The sequence below is a fragment of the Protopterus annectens genome, chromosome 1.part2 (genome assembly GCF_019279795.1).
Source record: "Protopterus annectens isolate FY-2018-M chromosome 1.part2, PAN1.0, whole genome shotgun sequence".
Classification (NCBI taxonomy): domain Eukaryota; kingdom Metazoa; phylum Chordata; order Ceratodontiformes; family Protopteridae; genus Protopterus; species Protopterus annectens.
In genome coordinates, this window is record NC_056727.1 from 127,415,975 (window position 1) to 127,432,651 (window position 16,677).

The window sequence follows — 16,677 nt, forward strand, 5'->3', positions numbered from 1 at the left end:
AGTGTCTTGGTTTTAAGATCCTTTTCTTTCATATCCAGGCTGAACTTGTGGCAGAAAGATAACTGTAATATAATGTCAGTGGCAAAACAGCACATTCGCCTTTAATGCAGAAAGCTATGGGTTCTATTCCCGCACCAGGCAGATCAATTGCTGACACTGCAGTGCACCATAATGGGGGGTTGCTGCACTCTTGAGTGTACTGTTCTTCAGATAAAATGTGTTGACAGTAGTCCCTCAGATCCAACTTTCACCCAGGGCACATTTGCATCAGAACTGAGAGACCATACATCCTCAACTCCAGTGAATTCTCTAGTGAGGTCGGTTCAGCTCAGACCCATCTGAATCTTTGAGACGAACTGTCGGCAGTGACGCTGACAGGGTAGTATAGGATCCGAGATCTTCGGGATTCCTTCCTCCCTCTAGGAGCCTTGTCAATTGATAGTTTTGCTCTGGTGTCAGCCTCTGAGCCCAGCCAAAGGGCACCCAGGGTTGACCCACCTTCAGGAGTTTCGGTTCTTGCAACGAGGCTTCCCAGATCTGTGTCAAGCTCAGCGGGTGAGGCTTTCGAGGGAGTGCTGTCTCAACTCAGAGAGAGAAGACTAACCATCAAAATTGGATCCACCCTTCCTCCATAGGATTTCCCAGGGTCCGCAGCTTGCTGTTCTTGTCCCATCTCAGGGCAGCCAGTTTCTAGAAGTCTTGAGCTAGTCCTCCTAGAAGAGACTATGACAGCTTTTGATTCCTCCCCTGAACAACCCACAGAAGAGGTACACAGGTAGAACAAGTGCTGAAGGAGGCAATTGGATTCTTCTGAGGAATTTTGTACCACTTACACTGACTTTGATGAAGGAGAAAGTCCCCCCCCCCATCTTTTTCGGTGAGCTACTCAAACTTCTTAGACAGAAAGGGGGTTGGTCTTTTCAAGAGCCTTCTCCAGACAACTGAGTTTTCATTGAGTCTTTTGGTTCTGGCCCATCTACATTTTGGTAGTCCCCTTGGCCAATGAGATGGTAGACCTGATCTGTGCGCGGGAGTGGAAGGAGTTGGAGACAGCTGAGCCCATTCCCCCCCCCCCCAAAAAAAAATTCCTTCTTGCTCCCAAAGACTGTCCTCATTGGAGCAAAAGGCCTTCTGTAGATTCAGTAGTGGCTGCAGCCACTAAGAAGGAACTTGCAGGAAAGAGTTCCTCTGTTCATCCACCAGACAGAGAATCATTTGCATTGGACAAATTTTAGAAGTGTGTTTATGCCTCACTTACTTTTTCAGTGAGAGAGCTTAATTACTTGGCATATGTCATGCGTTTCTAGAGGATTTGACCAAGGAGATCACCAAATCTCTATCAGGAAATTTATACAGATCAAAGAAAATTTATTGATTCACAGTTGGCTACCACAGTCCTTATCCAATGTCTCTGTGTGCCTTATCTCCAACGTCACTGAGAGTGTATCTAGAGTTGCTGGCACAGGCATTTCCATAAGGAGGCATGCCTGGAAGTGGTCATACGACTTTATGGAACATTTCAAAATATCCATCATTGCCATCTACATTGGATAAACCCTTTTTGGTCCCAAAGTTAGAGACTATCTCAAGATGTGAGAAAGATGGTAAATCCCTATCTGCCATTGAGATCAAACTCTCCAACCCTCAGTGGACCTTCTCCAGAAGCCAGAAGGGGAAGCAAGAGAATTTGGTTTCACAAATATCAGGGATTTACACTGGACACTCCCAGAGAAAGAGCCCCCCCCCCCCCCCCCCGAGGCTGTAGGGGAAACTTTTATAATGACCATCGCCCAAGGAATAAAGGTGGCCTGCAAAATCAAGATCAGGGTCATTTCTTGGAGAAGGCTTTCCAGTGTACCTGAACAGTTGCCTGACTGTCACACCCTGGATGCAGTATGGGGTGCTTATCCTTGCACCCAATAACTTGTATGTCCATCACTCAAGACAAATGGGTGCAAAGGATCTTTACCATAAGCTATTTCATTCCCTTTCATATATTTCCTCCACCACTGAAAAGATTCCCAATGTTCCACTCTCACAAATGGAAGACGCCATTCATAAATAAAGCATGTGATATTGTCAATTTTCACTTTATTCTCACTAATGGCTTTGGTTCCGACTCAGTCATTACCAAAGCTAAGGAAGAAAGGCTAAAAAGACTCAGAAAACAGAAAGATAGTGAAAAGTAAATCTACAATAAAGAACTAGCAAGAAAAAGAATTATAAGGTAATAATATATACAAAAACACTTACTCTAAGCCCAAGAGCAAGAGACGACCAACATTCTTCGCAAAGTGGCAAATGCAATCTGAGGTAATGCATGAGGTGCATTGTGGGTAAAGGGGAGCTGCCCAGGAGCAAAGTTTTTGACCACGAGCTTTGGTAATGGCTGAGGGTCAGATCCAAACATATCAGTGAGGGAAAGGTGAAAATGGACAACACACATGGAATGTTATCGTAAGTACATAACTGCTTTTTTTGCGAAATCAATCATCCAAGTCCCTGCAGACCAGAGAGAATCAGGAATTTACTCAAAGTTCTTTTTACTGCCAAAGAAAAATGGGGAAGTATCTTCACTTCTGGCTGGGAGCTAGTCATTTCCAATTCAGAGCTTTGCTCATCTGCAACTGCAGGGTTTCAGGGTATTCCCATATTTGAATGACTGGTTCATCACTGCGCCTACCAGGAATCTACTCAGTCAAGCAAGAGACTCCATGCTCCAACTGAGTATAGACTTGAGAATTACAGTGAACCTAACAAAATCTAAGCCGCAACCATTTCAGTCACTAGAGCTTATCAAAGCACTTCTGGTCACAAAAGTTCAGATAGCATGGCTCCCCCAGACAAGAGTTGCATCGCTTCACTAATACGCCCAAGAGGTTTTGTCCCATCAGAAGCCACCAGCAAAAATAATTCTTTACTTTCCGGGTTCTATGGCAGGCTGTACTACTTTAGTCCCCCTAGACCAGTTCTATACATGAGTACTTCAGTAGAGTCTGACGGTTCAATGATCAGTCAGAAAACAGCCCATGTCTCCAACTGTCATTAATGAATATTTGCAGAACATACATATAGTGGTGGCTGGAATCTCCACATGTTCTACCAGGACATCCTTTCATTCTTCCTCCCTCCCAAAGCCACAGTGAATGCAGACGCTTCCCAACTGAGGTGGGGTGAGCATTATCAGGGAAAGACAGTCCAAGGCAAAGGTCAGTGTACTGGAGATGAGAGCAGTTTTTCTAGTGTAGCAAGCATTTCAGGGCTCTTTTCCCTTAGTTGTGATATCTGTCCAGACAGGCAACATGGCAGTTGCTCAGTACATCAGCAAATAATGAGGAACCAGATCCTATTGGTTGTGTCAAGAGGCCACAAGAGTATGTCATATGGGCAAAATCTTACCATTTTCTAATAGCAATGCCCATTGGGGCCAACCTTGATGTGATCTGGGTCACCTATCCCCACAACACCACATGCAGAAAGTTTTTTGCTGTAATTTCCCAGGAGGGGGAGTCACCCAGGGATGCTGTAATGCATTCTTAGCCATTAGGACTCCTTTATGCCTTTCCTAAGATGCCCCTGATTCCAAAGTTTCTACAGAAATCATTCACAGTGGAGGGTCGCAGTCATCCTTCTAGCCTTTTAATGTCCTCAACAATGTGGCTTCCCCTTCCTCTGGCCTCATCTAGTACACCCTCCCTGGGTGCTGGGCTCAGATCCAGATCTACTTTTTAACCCATCTGGGTGGCCTCACCTGAATTTCCAATCCCTCAAGTTGTCCGCATGGTTTCTCCCATTTGAGTGAAGGTTCAACAGTCCAGGTTTTCGTCTTCAGTTCACATTTTGTCCTCTTCTCAGAAACTTTCTACAAGAGAAATCTTACAAAAGCAAATGGAAAAGATTCTCTGTTTGAGCAGTTGAAGACAGTATTGATCCCCTTCTTAGCTCCTCTTTCAGTAATTTTGGACTTTCTCGCCTATCCTTTTTCAAAATGGAGTGTGGAGCTACCTACCTCACCATCAAGGTGCAGTTAGCTACTGTATCCTCTTTCTTCCAAGTTTGTGAAAATCACACAACCATAACATCTGTCAGATTATCCAAGGCTTTCATTAGAGAAACTTTTCTTTTACATCCCCTGCTTGGAAATCCAGCTCCTCCCTGGGATATTACTATTTTACTGTAAGCATTAGCAGGTCCCACATTCAAATCTGCTGCTAGGGTTGACCTAAAGTTTAGATCATACAAGTCTTTATTTTTGTTTGCCCTCACTTCAACCAGTAGAATTTCTGAGCTTTACACCTTGTCCTCAAAATGTCCTTACCTGAGCTTTCTCACAGAGTGTACCTGAAAATCAACCCCTATTTTCTCCCTAAGGTGGCCTCTGAATTATCTGGCAATGAGTCCATAAATCTTCTAGTGTTCTTCTCAAATTTTCCAAACAAGGTTGAATATGTGTTACATTTGCTAGATGTTCACCATCAGTTATATTTTTACTTACAACGGGCAAAACCTTTCAGAAAGTCTGAGCAATTATTTCTATCATTTTCAACTGCTTAGTTGGAAAAAGGAGTATCCAAAGTCACCCTTTCATGTTGGCTGTCTCATTGCATATCTTATGTCTGTCACGAAATAAGTCTGTCACTTCTTTTAATTTCAAAAGCTTGTTCCACTACATCTGTGGCTTCATATACTTTTCTAGTATACCTATTGACAACATCTGTGCTGCAGCTACCTGGTCCAAGATCCTTACTTTCATTTCACATTACAAATTGGACATACAGTCTACATTAAGAAACAGATCCAAAAGACAACATCAGATAGAGAAGTTGTGTACTCACCATAATGATAGGTTTGTCGTCTTTTTTTGTCCTTCCTCAACTACCCACCCCCACCATCCCTTCCATTTGTCTTATAGCTTCTCACATTGTCATATTTGGAGGACTGACTGACCTAGCCTTGGCTCCTTGAGGTTTTCCCTCTATAAGCTGGCAATGCTTTAGCCCAACATTTTTTGCTTATTACTCTTTAGATTCCTAATTTTGTTTTGCTTCTGGCAGGCAAACTTAACCTGAGGTAGCTCGTTCTTTGCACACGGATTATGGGTAAGGGGACGAACCTGAGCACTGGATCTAAAGCATCAAAGTGTTTGAAGTCGTATTTGAGACCCATACATTGAGGAAAGATGGAAACAGACAGCACAGATCTGTCTTCATGGTGAATACATAACTTTCTTTTAAGATGCATATCTTCAGCATTTGTATTGTCCTTTAAATTCTTTTATCATCCACAATTACACATCTTCAGCATCTCCTTCCTGGGTTGTGGATGTAGACCTTGAAGCACTTTGCTTCTCATGATGTACAGCTCACTGGTTTCTCATTCATAAAGGAACATCTGCCGTATGCCTCCTGCTCTTTTTTTTTCTCTCCAGTGATTTTCAGACCTGTATAATGCTTTTTAGTTTTGGTAGGTATTCTAATACTTTTTTAATACAGTTCACCTTTATTGACTTGCAGTTGAACTTAACCTCACAATATAAACTTAGGTCCAGATACAGCTACAGTGCAATGGAAAAGTATCTGCCCCCTTCCTGATTTCTTATTTTTTTGCATGCTTGTCACACTTAAATGTTTCAGATCATCAAACAAATATAAATTTTAGACAAAGATAACCCAAGTAAACACAAAATGCAGCTTTTAAGTGATGATTTTATTTATTAAGGGAAAAAAACTATCCAAACCTACATGGCCCTATGTGAAAAAGTAATTGCCCCCTAAACCTAATAACTGATTGTGCCACCCTTAGCAACAACAACTGCAGTCAAACATTTGTGATAACTGACAATGAGTCTTTCAGATCACTGTTGAGGACTTTTGGCCCACTCTTCTTTGCAGAATTGTTCTAATTCAGCCATATTGGAGGGTTTCCTTGCATGAACTACCTTTTTAAGGTCAAGCCACAGCATCTCAATTGGATTCAAGTCCGAACTTTGACTAGGCCACTCCAAAACCTTCATTTTGTTTTTTTAAGCCATTCAGAGGTGCACTTGCTGGTGTGTTTTGGAATATTGTCCTGCTGCATAACCCAAGTGCACTTCAGCTTGAGGTCACGAACTGATGGTCGGACATTCTCCTTCAGGATGTTTTGGTAGAGAGCAGAATTCATGGTTCCATCAATCACAGCAAGTCATCCAGGTCCAGAAGCAGCCCCAGACCATCACAATACCACCACCATGTTTGACTGTTGGCATGATCTTTTTCTGAAATGCTGTGTTACTTTTATGGCCGATATAACAGGACACACACCTCCCAAAAGGTTCAACTTTTGTTTTGTCAGTCCATAGAATATTTTCCCAAAAGTCTTGAGGATCATCAAGATGTTTTTTGGTAAAAGTGAGACTAGCCTTTGTTCTTTTTGGTCAGCAATGGTTTTTGCCTTGGAACTCTGCCATGCATGCCATTTTAGCCCAGTCTCTTTCTTATGTTTGAGTCATGAACACTGACCTTAACTGAAGCAAGTGTGTTTTGGATCATTGTCCTGCTGCAGAACCCAAGAGCGCTTCAGCTTGAGGTCACAAACTGATGGCTGGACATTCTCCTTCAGGATGTTTTGGTAGATTCTATCAATCACAGCAAGTCGTCCAGGTCCAGAAGCAGCAAAGCACCCCCAGACCATCACACACTACCACCAATACGTTTGACTGTTGGCATGATGTTCTTTTTCTGAAATGCTGTGTTACTTTTACGCCAGATGTAAAGGGACACACACACCTCAAAAAGTTCAACTCATCAGTCCACACAATATTTTCCCAAAAGTCTTTGGGATCATCAAGATTTTTTTTGGCAAAAAGTGAAACGAGCCTTTATGTTCTTTTTGGTCAGCAGTAGTTTTCACCTTGGAACTCTGCCATGCATGCCATTTTTGCCCAGTCTCTTTCTTATAGTTGAGTCTTGAACACTGACCTTAACTGTGGCAAGTGAGGCCTGCAGTTCTCTAGATGTTGTGCTGTGTTCTTTTGTGGCCTCTTGGCTGAGTCGTCGCTGTGCTCTTGGGGTAATTTTTGTAGGCCGGCCACTCCTGGGAAGGTTCACCACTGTTCTATGTTTTCTCCATTTGTGGATAATGGCTCTCACCGTGGTTCGCTGGAGTCCCAAAGCTTTAGAAATGGCTTTGTAACCTTTTCCAAACTGATTGATGTCAGGTACTTTGTTTCTCATCTGTTCCGGAATTTCTTTAGATGGTGGCATGATGTCGTCCTTTTTTGGGATCTTTTGGCCTACTTCACTTTGACAGGTTCTATTTAAGTGATCTCTTAATTCAACAGGTCTGGCAGTAATCAGGCCAGTGTGTGGCTAGTGAAAGTGAACTCAGCTTTCCCAAAAATGTGATTAACCACAGTTACTTCATGATTTAACAAGGGGGGAAATTACTTTTTCACATAGGACCATGTAGGTTTTCAATAGTTTTTTTTTTCCTTAATAAATAAAATCATCACTTAAAAACTGAATTTACTTGGGTTATCTTTGTCTAATATTTAAATTTGTTTGATGATCTGAAACATTTGTATGACAAACATGCAAAGAAATAAGAAATCTGGGAGGGGCAAATACTTTTTCATTGCACTGTATATACACTGGATTGTAAACACTGACTTTAAACTGGATGCAAATATTACAACCTTAACATTTAAACCTGATCATTAAAAAGGTTAGTGATGAATCTGCTGCAGTGCCCACTCAAGTCTATTAATATCATTTACCAGGCTGTTGTACTTGAATAACATTTTACTATGGAAAATTATGCAAATTAAGCAAGTCTATGTAAAATAAAGCAGTTCATACTTTACTTCTTCTTCTTTTGGCTTTTCCCGGTTAGGGGTCGCCACAGCGGATCACCTGTCCGCTCATGATTGGCAGTGGAGTTTTACAGTATCGAGTTGCCAGGCTGGTGCCCAACCTTCCACAGAAGGCACACACACACGCACTCATGCCTAGGCCCAATTTAGTGTGTCCAATCTACCTACAGCATGTCTTTGGGATGTGGGAGGAAACCCACGCGACCACAGGGAGGACATGCAGACTCCGCACAGAAGGCACCCCAGCCGAGAATCGAACCGGAGAACCTCTTGCTGCGAGGCAGCAACACTAACTGCTGCACCACCGTTTACAACAAACTCAAAATGCAGATTCTTTCAAACAAGTCTCTCCCTCCACTTCCTTATACTGCATCCAGATTTCAACACTTGTTATTTATCCACATTTATATCCTGTCCAGTAATAACCCTCCTTCAAACATACTCTGGATCTTCTCCACACCCACCTAACCTTAACTCTCTCACTTGTGCTGTACTTGGTACCAGAAGTATTTGTATCAAGTTGGATGATATCAAAACCTTTCTCGCCTCCCACTCTCCTGATGTATTAGCTATTATAGAATCATGGTTCAAAACTGACCATAACCACATTCGTCATTCTTCTTTGGTTACAAGTTTAACTCCCAGCCTGAAAGAAGAAATGGTAAGGGTACATTGCTTCTCCATAAGTCCATATTCAACTTTTCTGTAGTCACCCAGGCCAGCCGTTCTGCTGATCATCAGCCAAACTGGATTCTCACTAAACTATCACTCAAGTCATCTCCCTATATACATTGCACTTGCTTACCTTCTACCTGCTGTTACAGTTAAAGAATTCAGAGGTCTTCTTTATACCATCTACCAGTATCTAGCAAGCACATAATTGCCCGATCATTAACTTTCTTTGCTCCATTAAGCATGATTTTTTTCTACATCTTGCCACCTGAAACTACTCCAGTTAGTAACTGAACCACCCAGACGTAATGTAAAAACAAATTGCCGCTCACTCCTAGACCTCAGTATACCCTCCCACCCATCTCCTCTATTTCTACAAACCCACCCACCTCCAGTGACCACTGCCCATTAACATTCCACTTACAAAACTTGAAAACCTGCCCCCCCAAAGATGATGTCCTTTAGACCCAAGTATCCCTAGAGCCTTGCCAGTCTACAAGCCCAACTATACCCCATAGACTGACCACCCATATTTTGCCTAACTGACCCCAACATCTCCGTTAATCAATTCTCTCAACTTCTCACTCTTCAAGACATATGCTTCCCTTTAGTCTCCAGACTATTTAAACATACCAGTACTGAATGGCTTACCAAAGAATTGAAAATCTTAATACAGGTCCAAGATGAAGCCTGAAAAAAAGTTCCTGCAACCAAAAATGGAGAACACTGCACCAACTCAAGCAACAGTCAACAGGCACAAAGCCAAATATCTCAAATCAAAACAAACCACATTTCCTTACTATCTCATTTCTGGTTTGAAATAAATAACGTGTTGGAGAGTCCTTCCAAATGCACTTTCTTCACAAGAGCATATAACGTGCATGCCGGCATCCTCACACATTCTGATTTCCAGAAAGAAATCTCCTACTTCCCCTCCATGCAAAACATTCCCCCTTCTCCTTCCCTCCTGAGTATGTTTCCCTATTATACTTTTCTAAAATCACCGCCAGGTAAACCCCTGGTTTGTTTATTGCTATAGAGACTACATTGTCACCCCCTCAAATATAACTTTAACCTAAGTCTCACAACTAACACCGTGCTCACACTCTGAAAGTCAGCCTTCATTAGACCTGCTTCTAAAAATCCAAAACCCTCTTCCACCAGCCACTACCAGCCCATCTCCGTACTCCTACCCACAGCAGAATACTTGAAAAACTAATTTGTAACCAACTTACCTCATGTTGGAAAACAACATGGTTTCTGGGTAGGTAGGTGTACATTGACTGGACTCTAACCAATGACATGCTCACCAACATTGATACAGGAAATCCTATCAGTGCCATTTTCATTGACCTGACCCGTGCCTTTGACATGGTGGACTACTCAGCATTACTAGCTCACTGTCAGACACTGGCATCAGCACTGAAGCTACAAAGTAGTTCAAAGACTTCCTGCCTAACTGATCCTTTCCTATGAAGATTGGCCCCTCTATGTTACATACTGCCCATACTTACTCTGGTGTACCACAGGGTCACCACTTCCCCAGTACTCTCTTCCATTTTTATAAATAAGTTGCCACATGCAGAAGATTAAGGATCTGTTAATGAGCTGTTTGCTGTGGTCCAGAAGTCCAGGGTTCGAGTCCCCTCATCGTCTATTGCCTAACTGTGTGACTCTGAAAAATTCACTTAACCAAATAGAGCTCCCAAACTGAGCCTGGAAAATAATCCTCACTATAACTTCATTCAGATACCTAGGTGTACTACCCTGGTTAACAAATATAAAGTTAAAAAGTAAATTAATAAAACTTTAACTACTTTTGTTACAATTCCTCTTATATGCTGACGTGGTTATGTACACATCCACCCCAGAGCAACAGGTAATCCAAACCCAGCTGCAAACTGATGATCTGGAACTAATCCACTAGCTCACCTCTATAAAGCTCCTTCTCAACCCTCAAAAGGCAAGGCTATACTCTTTGATACTAAGAAAAGACCTTCCAAAGTTTCCAGCTCCATCAATCTTTTTAACCAGCAGAACAACTTTATCCTCACCACCACTTCATTCAGATACCTAGGCATCCAGTTCGACCAGTCTCTTAACTTTCAGGACCGTATTCAAAAACTTATATCTTATAGGTTCATAGGTGTGTACTAAGCTAATGGCCCTGGAGCCTTTACAAGCCTAGCCCATAGGATTACCCTGGCATCGTGCCACCCGATCTTAGTTCCCAGTGCCTCTGTCGAGTATAGCCACTGGAGTGATCCCCGGGGTGAATTTTCTATTTCCCATCTACTCATCAAGATTTCTGTTGAAGAGGGCCAGTGAGGTGCTCTGTTTGACATGGATGGGAAATCTATTCCATAGCATGGGCAGTCTCTGGGTTATGAACCTGTCCCTCCAGTATGTTCTGTTGATTGTGGTAATGAGGTTGAGGTCTCTGGAGCGTGTGGTGCGGAGGGATTGGGATTTCTTTAGATGTAGCATTTGTAATAGAGCTGGGTCATTCATGGCTTTGTAAGTCAAGCAGAAATCACCTCTAAGTAGGCGATATGAGGCAGAGAATAGATGGAGTTTTTTGAGTCTGTCCATATATGACAAGTGTTTAAGGCCTAGGATCCTCTTTGTGAAGTACTTTTGTGGCCTCTCCAGTTGTTGCAGGTGTCTAGTGAGGTACATGCCAAATGGGGCATTGTACTCAAAGATTGACCTAGTGAGGGAAGAGTAGTGGTAGACAATGACCTCTTTCTTCCTGGATGCAAAACCGTTGGTAGTGAGATGTGCCACATAGAAGGACATTTTGACCACATTGCCAATGTGGTGGTCAAAAGAGGGGTTGCTGTCAACCTGTGTTCCCAGATCTCTTACAACACCTTCTGAGTTCAGTGGACTACCATCGATGTGGTAATTCATGGGAACTAGGTTTTTCCCAAAGGAGATGACACATTTTTTGGCATTGCGCTTAAGGCCATGGTTCTGACACCAGTTGTCGGTCTCAGTGAGGCCTTTCTGTAGGATGTCATCATCACTTGGGGAGTTAATAATGCTCCCAGCTTGCAATCATCTGTGAACTTTGTCAGCCAGAGTCCCTTCATGTTGGTCTGGACTTCTGAGAAGTAGATACCAAACAGAAGAGGACCCAGGACCGATCCCTGTGGGACTTAACTCGTGACTGGTTGGCAGTCTGACGTGAGACAGCTACTTTCACACTGTGGGTTTTATCTGTGAGCCAGTTTGTAACCCACCTAGTGATATAGGGGTTGATGCCTAGCTTAGTGAGTTTTTCTATGATTTCTGAGTGGGGAATGGTATCAAAGGCCTTGGCCAGATCAAGGTATGCTGTATGAACTACCTTGCCTTCATCCACAGCTCTGGTGACTGACTCAAAGAAGTTGGCCAAGTTGAGCGGCATGATCTACCCTTCGCAAAACCAAACTGTGTGGGATCCAGAATTTGGAGATTCCCTATATCCTTGTTAGGTCCATGATGATGTGTTCCTTAGCTTTGGATAACAGACTTGTCAGGCTAATGGGGAGTTAGTTCCCAGGGTCTGTAGTCATTCCTCCTTTGTGGAGAAGAATGACTATAGCAGTGTGCCATTCAGTAGGGACAAAGCCTGATGTGAGGCTGTGATTGTACAGGGCACACAAGTGAGGTGCCAGTTCACTCTGTAGTTCATGTATAACACAGCCAGGGATATTGTCAGGTCCCATAGAAGCTGTATTCTTGGTCTTGGACAGTGCTGTTTTAACCTGTGCAGCAGTTATACTGGGTGCATGGCAATGTACTGGTATTGTGATTGGTCCTTGGGGGGAGGGAGAGGGGTAAAGTTCGCAGTGAATCTGTCTCCCAATATATTGGCAATATCTTTTGGCTCGGTATAGGAGGTACCATTGTGCAGTAGCTCAGAGCAAATCTGGGTATTGCTGTGGAGATTCTTTACATAACTATAGAAGGCCTTGTGGTTGTCTTTACTATTTGTTGCAATTCCGTTTTCAGGATTTGATGAGGGATCTCAACTTTTTGTTGAGGCTGATAAGGAAGCTTTTCCAGTCTTGGGACTTCACCTTATTCTGCATCAGTTTCCTCCTTCTGTTGTACAGTTTGTTTATGGCAGGGGACCACCAGATTAGCTTCCTTCTTTTGGAGGAGAGCATCTTGGTTCTGTTGGGTATGGCGAGATCCATGCATTTGTGTATGTGTTCGTACAGTGCATTGTTGTATGATTCGGTGGTCATGCAACTATTCTCCATTTGCATGGGTGCTGTGAAGTTAGCTACCTCTGTTTTTAGGAGCCCAAAGTTAGCTTTGGAGAAGTTTTTCATGGTGGTTACCTTTGGTGGGATTTCCAAGGTGATTAGTTTGTGGTTGGATCTAACCAGGGAGGAGTTGACTATTGTTATAGAGCAACGGTTGTCCATGTTGGTAATGACAAGTTCAATGGTGTTGCTACTCCTAGGGGGGTAAGAACGAGCTGGTCCAGGGCATTAGAATTAATGAATTCCACGAAACGTAAAGGTAAATCAACTGCCTCCTTTTCTAGGCTCAAAAAATATCTCAGTTCCTTTCATCAACAGCTACAGCAGCCATTGGAAAAGGTTTCTTGCTCGCAAACCTTGAGAGTGACTTTTTTTTTGCCACTTTCTCTAATAAAATTATATCCACACATACCTTATCTAGTCAAATATGCTGCTTCTTCAACAGTTCCCCTTATCTTGAACACGCCACTGCCTTACTTTATACAAGGCAAATTGGCTTCCAGCACAAACCAGATCCAACCTATTTCTGGACACCCAACTCTTCATATTACTCCTCCAAGATGCACCTTCTCCACTTGCAGTGAAACTTATCACTAACACCCCAACCTGCAAACTCAGAAGTCAGGTTACAGTAGGACCTACTCTCGAAAGTCTGAATACTTCATCAGAGGGAAAACACACTTATCTAAGATAACTAAAGCCATATTTTGAGAAGAATGGGAAGATTCATATTTTTCTTTTATGTAGGGTTAAATAATGGCAGATTATTTGCTTAGCTCTTCTGTATTTACTTGGTTTTCACCTGCTGAGAGGGCTGTATTAATAGACGGTGCTGCTTAGTATCAAAAGGGAGGTTATTTCCCAACATTAAGGTCTTGGAGACCAAGATCAAGGTTAGCACCAGCTTAGAGAAAACATCCTTTTGTTGATTTTTTTTATTATTTTTTATTTTTTTTTTTATATTTATTTTTTTTTTTATGGTTATTCCTCCTTAGAACCATTGGGTGTGCTAAGTGGGTAGGTGAACCCTGGAGTTACCTGACATGGACCCTTAGTGTGTGTGTCTTATTGTTTACACTACATTTTTCTCCTTAATGGTTTGACTGTGTGGTATTATAACTGGGTCCAAAACTATAACATTCATACCATCCATTTTTTCATATATATTAAATGCATGCAAGCCCACCCACTGGGCTCTTTAAGACTTACCTTTATCAACATTAAAGTTAAATCAGTTAGCTATCCCTTTAAGTAGCATTTAGCTAATGTCCAGTTTAAAAATAATAATGTAGATACCCATGTGTGACCTTGTACTACAAATTAGTTATAAACAAAAGTATCAATCTCTAAACAGACCATACAGATTGGACTGAAAATAGCACAAGCAATTTTGTGTATAATACTTCAACAGACCTATGGCCTTACGGTTAATAGTAGAACTAATTTTATCAGTGTTCTCCTGTATTATCTGTTTCAAATTAGAGTTTTTAATAAGTGCATTATTTAACTTTTATTTAGTTTCAAGGCATTTTCAATGTATATTAGTTTATCCCCATATTTGACCACCACTGATCCCATTGCCTTCTCATACATGTGTATGCAGGTAATTGAACTACTTTAATTTGTTGTGAAAAAGAAAAATGCTGATGTCCTTCAAGGATGCATCTGCAGTCCTTACAAATGGGTTGTCCTGTCGTCAGGCAGCCCTTCGGTCGGCCGGATTCCAAAGTCTGGGTCTGGCCTCTGCTGATGTCGCACTTCACCCGACGTCATAGCTGCAGTTATTCGGGTATAAAGGTATCAGCCGACGCCATCTTCCCCAGTCTTTCTTGCCGCGTGGCGCCCGAAGCAGAAGCTGTTCGCAAGTGCCGGTCAGTCAGAACCAGAGATTACTACTACCGAAGACTTCTAAAAAGCTAAGTACCCCGTTGGGGACTCTTTCTTGCCTCAGCCGATGTCAGAAAAAGTGAATAACTGTTTATCCTGTGGGAAACAAATACCTCATAAAGATTTCCACTCTTACTGCTTACCTTGTTTAGGCCCAGACCACGACGTAGCAGCTTGTCTAGCCTGTGCTTCTTTCAACCGACGGACGCTTAGACGTCGGTCGGAATTTGCTGAGGAGTTTTTCGGCTCCGCTTTTGCTTACATTATGCCGTCGGATACTCCGACTACGCAAATTTCTAAAAAGCGCAAGGAAAAGGACCGACACTCGCGGTCCGCGGTTTTGGCCGAAACCGCGGTTAAGCCAACCGCGAGTGTCTCGGTTTCGGCTGAAACCGAGTCCACGGTTCTTCCTTCGACCGAAAGCTTTCCTCCTACCGAGGCCTCATCCAGCATGGTTGAATTTGCTACTGAAATCCCACCCGCTCTTGCAGGTTCTCAGGATTTATCTGATACTATCCCTTTGGATATTTTTACCCCTGCACGTGGAGCTGCGAGGCCTCCTGCATCCATGTCGATTAAGGCCTTTGCCAGGGCTAAAGCAGCAAAATCTACCAAAACTGTGCCTGCTAAGACCCCCTCTCACAGGCCTAGCTCTAGTTCACAAATGCTTAGTCTAGCAGAGGATCTCATTTCTTTGATCAGGGGATCCTAACCACACCCAGACAGGGCCTCTCACCCACCTCCAGAGAAGAGGCCTAGAGTAGAGCCCCCTGAGCCAGTTTCTACAGATGACTCCTCTGATGAATCAGATAATTCAAACCCTCCAGAGGGCCCTTTTTCTCCTTATGAAGACTCTGATGCTGAAGAGTCCATTCCTTCTGCCTCTCCGCCTGAGGAATTTTCCTTTGGGGAAACCTTGCATGCTATGAGGGAACAATTTCAATGGCAGGGCCAGGATTTTTCAGACTCTAGGAAAAGGCTTAGAACCTTTTTGCATTTGCCACAGCATAGGCCTTTAGCCATTCCTCCAGTACTTACTGTTGTGGATGATGCATTTAATGATGCTTGTACTGCTCCTGATTCTCTTCCTCCGGCCCCTGCTAAGCCCAATAGGTACTACAGGGTTCCGGACCCACATTATCATTTGTATAAGGCTCCTTTTGCAGATCCCGAAACTATCTCCCAGGGACCTAAGGCTGTAGCAGCTACCTCTGCCAAAAACCCCCTCCCCTCTGAAAGGGAATCTAGGGCCTTAGAGAGATGGGGTAAAAAAGTTTACACTTCTGCTACTCTTTCAGCTAGGGCCTTGAACTGTCAATTCCACATGATTCAGTATCAAGAATTTATGTTAGACCAGTTAACTAAAAAACTGTCCTCGGATGAGCCATTAGACAAAAAGTCTGTTCAGGAAATGGTACATAACATTCAGCAGGTCAGTAATCATTCCTTAAAATGCGGCTATGATGCACTGGAGGCTTCCTTTAGATCAGCCATGACTGGTACAGTGATCAGAAGACATGCATGGTTAAAAGAGCAGTCCTTACCATACCATGTTAAATCAAAGCTCCTAGATGCTCCCATGGATAAGCTCAATTTGTTTGGCTCTCCTGCACAACAGGTGCTGAAGAAGGTGGAAGAAAGCAAAATCTGTCCAGACAGTCAAGGATTTCTTGCAGGTCCAACCTCCAAGGTTTAGCAGGAACTGGCCTTCCAAGAATTGGTCCTTTCCAGAAACCTCCAGAGCTCAGAGAGGCAGGAATAGGCGCTCAAGAGGCAGGGGTCAATCCAGAGGTGCCTACAGGGGACGTCAGTGGCAGGCTAACAACCAGCGAGGTACAGCCACAGACCCAGCCACCACCACTTCCACAGGACAATCACAGTGACTTGGCTCTGGCACCGCCTACCAGGGAACAACTAGAAGCACCCTTAGGCGGGAAGCTAGCCTTATTTTCAGTAAACTGGCATTACATCACAGGAGACAAATGGATTTTACAGACAATAGACCAA

General features: G+C 43.0%; 1 protein-coding gene across 1 annotated transcript in view; it reads left to right on the forward strand.

Moving 5' to 3' along the window:
• Window positions 1-16,677, forward strand: part of PNPT1 (polyribonucleotide nucleotidyltransferase 1) — a 1,644,852-nt gene that overhangs the window by 862,478 nt on the left and 765,697 nt on the right. The window lies entirely within an intron of this gene.